The sequence below is a fragment of the Austrofundulus limnaeus genome, unplaced genomic scaffold, assembly GCF_001266775.1.
Source record: "Austrofundulus limnaeus strain Quisiro unplaced genomic scaffold, Austrofundulus_limnaeus-1.0 Scaffold403, whole genome shotgun sequence".
NCBI classification, from domain to species: domain Eukaryota; kingdom Metazoa; phylum Chordata; class Actinopteri; order Cyprinodontiformes; family Rivulidae; genus Austrofundulus; species Austrofundulus limnaeus.
This window is the reverse complement of record NW_013952805.1, coordinates 241,408-246,089: the sequence shown is the minus strand read 5'-3', so window position 1 is coordinate 246,089 and position 4,682 is coordinate 241,408. Positions and strand designations below refer to the sequence as shown.

Here is a 4,682-nt window from a genome sequence, read left to right as displayed (position 1 = left end):
TATTTAGATGTCCTATTTTGCAAATGCTGCCTTTTTGAAGTTTGGTATGCTTGTTTGTCTGTGTCTATGACATAATAATAATGATGTGATTGTGATGCTGTAATTCTGAGTGTTTTATGTGCTGCAGAACAGGAACCTGCTGTAAAACAGCAATTATGCTGAGTCTGGCTTGATTTTTAATAATCTTTTCCTGTTAAATAAATCAAATCAAATCAAAAACTGTCTTTTGTTTCTTAATTTAACTTTGTTGTGAGCAAAATGTTACCAAAACAGCCCAGTGTATCAGATTTGATACAAAAATATATCATAGACAAAGTGATGTGGCAAAAAAAAAGATTTTGTTTAAAGGCCCAAAAAAACAACAAACAAACAAAAAAAACAAACAAGTCATTTCTAAAAAATGGGAATTTTCTAACTATTTTTTAAAGGGTCAGGCTTTGAAGGAATATTTTTTATCTGCTTTTGTCAACACTTCCTCCCCCCATTACATAAGAACTAATGGTAAGATTCCCAAGCTTCTGATTAAATGGGACGCTTTTTGTTTGCACAAATTCCTGGTCGTCTCTAAGATTTGAGTTCTGCAGAATTTCTTTTAAATGCCATTTCCTTTTTCATGACATCAAACAAAGATTATCCTGAACTATGGTGTAGTTTGAACCAGTTCACTCCAGTAGTGTTAGTTTTGCACAGGAAACAGGTTAAGTTTGTTGTCAGTGAATTTTTTTATGAGTCTTTCAGTTTTTCTGATGTCACTTGCTCACAGGAGCTCACAGCTCGGATCAGGACCCTAAAAGGATGCGAGGTGATCAGTTAGGTTCCGATGTCCGAGGAGGTGACAATGAGTGAGAGAGCCGGCAGGCAGTGGTTCACAGCAGACTGAGCTGACAGAGGGAGGTTCAGCAGAGAGGAGTCACTGGAGTAATTCCCATTAATCAGTTCACTGGGGAACTCGGGAAGCACACAGCAGATTCTGCAAGGAGACACAGGTAGGAAACTCTATGATCGCAAGTAGTTTCTTTTAAAAGTGGTTGAAGTGTCATCATGTGACTTCCAACAAACTGATCAGAGTGATTACCCACAGCAGTGCCAGGTCCACCCAGTCCCAGCTCTCAGCTCAGCCTGAAAATGTGGTGATTAGTGGGGGGAAACAGGGAAAAACACAGGAATCCTGACAGGAGCAGGCTGTGACAGCGAGTATTGACGAGAGACAGCAGGGAACAGAGTGCTGTGGGCTGATAAGGTGCAAAAAGGCCTGATTGACACAAAGGTGCTGCTCAGAGAAAGAGGTACAAATTTGACTGCAGACTCTGGGCAAAGCTCGAGGAAGATAAGACTTCAGAGCGTTCAACAAAAGCAAGGCTGTTCAGTCTGATTTTAAATGGAACAACTCGTGACGTGATGGAAATGAGTGGAGTTGATTTGTTTGGATTAATTGCATCATAATTTATTGGCAAAAATGAACACATTTGTTGCAGCAGATGTCTTCTTCAAGTCCATAGTTGGTGAAGTTTTGACATGGTGTGCAGAAGGTTATTTATTTTTAGGCAAAAGTTCAAACACTTTAAATACTGACATTTGTTCATGTCTGAACATATGATGGGCTGTGGCAGAACCAGAACCCTGCCATATGCTGATGACAGGTCACCACCTTCTTCCCTTCTTCATGTCTCAGAAAACTTCCCACAAAACATGTCCACAGTTGTTAAATGATGTTTTTTAGATGCTGCATCAGAAACAGAAATTATAATCTATTATCTAATATAGTTGTATTTTTTTTATCTCATGTTTTAACCCATGCTTGCATGTTATTTTGTTTATTTTTCACTTACTGTCTTTTTCTCTTTTATTGTTAATTTTTAATGATTCTTCTGTTTTTATGTTGTTATCTTGACCAGGGCTCCCCAGAATAGGGGTCTACAACCGGCGGCTCTGGGGCCACATGCAGCTCTTTGGTCCCTCTGCAGAGACTCTTTGAAGCTTTGATCAAAACTAACATGAGATTGGTGTCTTTTTATTTTATTTTATTTTATTTTATTTGTGTGTGTGTGTGTGTGTGTGTGTGTGTGTGTGTGTGTGTGNTTTATTTTTTAAATCAAAACGACACTCGTGACAAGAGAAAACTTCGATTTAGCAAGATGATTCTCCAATGTGTGTGTGTGGGGGGTGGGGGGCAGTGTGTGTGTGTGTGTGTGTGTGTGTGTGTGTGTGTGGTTTTTATTTTCAAAACAGGAAAGTCTAGTTTTAGCAATTTTTCTGTCAAAAATGTGTTTTCTGATGAGGGAATGACATAACATGATGTAAAAATATCTGTATCTAACCGTTCAATACAGTACTTTAAGTTCAATACACTCTAATAATACATATTTTTAGAATATATTTTATTAACTTGTCTTCTGAAGATGCTCTGTGTTGAAGGATCAGTGGATCTGTGTTCGACTACTCCGCCTAGGCTGCACTGTTGAGTGAAGAACCAATGAGAAACTTGCTGTTTCAGCAACATTTAATTTAAAAATTCTACTTTTGAGGTGTATAAACATATTAACATTATTAATTTAAATAAACTACAAGTTAAGGAGGGCATTTCTTCTTTTTGTATTGAAAACTTATCGAACCGTGAGACTAAAGTATTGAACCGAACCAAATAGTGTTGGCATAAACAATATACTTTTTATTGTTCACAAAAAATGGGGTCATTTTGCATCCTAAAGTTCAAAAGTAATATTTAACCTGAATCAGGATCTCTAAAATACATTTTCAAAATGGTAGCTAAAAGCTAGCAGTAGCATAAGACAAAACCAGAGCAAGTATGCTGAAGCGATTTCATAAATGTTTTTTTAAGGAAATGATGAACTGTTTCAGTGAGTGCTCTTAGTGTGTTTTTATGGCAAGTTTTATTTGACATGAAGAACCGTGTCTGTTGGCAAAACATCTCATCTCACCACTTTTGATTAAACTTTCAGAAAATAATCACTTCCTTTTTTTGTTCATGTATAATACTAGAAATGTAACCCTAAAAATCATCCATAAAATGGGGGGTATTGATGATTAGATTTTTCATGCTTTTTAATCTCAAAAAATGATTATCGTATTATACTCGAGATCGTATTAAACATGAATAAACACAGTAGTTTCTAACCCTGGAATGAAAGGCAGCCGATGATTCTTTTAAGGAATGCTGGGCCTTTGTTTCAGTCAAGTTAATGTCCCCAATAAAAGCCCCTCTCCTTACCTACACAAGGTAAAATCAATGCTCAGCTTCATTGCTGAAGCTCACATGTTGTTTTTATTCTGCTCCCCAGTAACTAATGACTCCGTGTGTGACAGTGATTCGACACGCTCAGCTTCCAATCCCCAGTCCTGACGCAGTTTTACAGGGAGTTAAAACCTAAAATGTGGTTTGTGCAATGCTCATTAAAGGTGCATATCTGCTCACCTTCTGATAAGCCCCATTAAGGCCGGATGGTGCCGTCTTTGTGCTGCAGTACCCAGAGACCGCTGTTGACATCTTTTACTGTAATTGCTCCAATCTGTTGCAGACAGCACATGTGCTAAAGAGGATTCTCTGTTAATAATTAATGCTGGGTTTTCTGCCATAATGTCTGTGAAGGGGAGAGCCGTAATGGGTCGAAAACCACACGAAAAAATTTTAAATAAACTTGTGGGCAACACAATAAAGGACAATCCTCTGGAGAGGATGGGGGTAAACATAAAAATGCTCTCATGCAGAGAGCGACGGAGCACGGAAAGTTTGGCTTCTGTGCAACACAACATGAAGGCGGCTCTGGAGACTCAAGTGGCCGAACACCTCACAGAAACAGCTGCTGGGTGGGTTTTATAAAAAAAAAGGGTCTCATCTGCTCCTTTACTGTCAACATTTTTGACTTGTATTGATGTTTTACTCCAGTGGTTTCAACCGTTTCCTGTCCAGTGTCACCATAGAAACCAGACAGAGCCACTCAATATCGGATCCAAACATCTTTATATACTTTTTACCACAAGACCCACCACCAGTACTGGCAGCACCCAGACAAAAAAAAAAAAAAAAAAGGCTGATTCATGCTGCAAAATAGAGGCCTAGCATTTCTTGAAGAAATGCATATCACGCATCATCTTAAACAAATAATTTATTTTGATCAAATTGTGAGAGAGTGCTACAACACCTAATTTTACATTAATATCTATGAAATTCACTGTGTTATAATCAATTATTGAGTAGGCTAAGGTCAGTTAGCTATGGCAGAAAACTTGAATTCAGTTGACTCCATAATCAGTTGTAGATTTACAAACAATAAAACCTTTCCCAGAGTTTCATTTAAATTCAGTCAGTTGTTTATGAGACATTGTGCCAACAGTGTTGGAGATGTGTTAGCACTTAAAACACAAGTTTCAGATCAGTCTCTACAACCACATGAGACTTTAGGTGAATATTTGCAAAACTGACTGAGTTAAGACCGTTAGGGTGTCTTGAATCAGGTCAACGCCAAGTCTATCAGTCCAATTATTGCTAACTACTATAAGTTTAATTAAAATTTGTACAGTGGTTCAGGAGATACAGTGGTTTGCAAAAGTATTCATACCCCTTGAACTTTTCCATATTTTGTCACATTACAACCACAAACATAAATATATTTCACTGGAATTTAATGTGAAAGACCAACACAAAGTGGTATACAATTGTGAAG

The 4,682-nt window shown here is 37.7% G+C and overlaps 1 long non-coding RNA gene across 1 annotated transcript; it reads left to right on the top strand.

Moving 5' to 3' along the window:
• Positions 1-779: 779 nt before the first annotated feature.
• Positions 780-2,257, top strand: LOC106528755 (uncharacterized). Its single transcript, XR_001311535.1, has 2 exons — positions 780-986; positions 1,896-2,257. It is a non-coding gene; the product is annotated as an uncharacterized LOC106528755 (long non-coding RNA).
• The last annotated feature ends 2,425 nt before the right edge of the window (positions 2,258-4,682 follow it).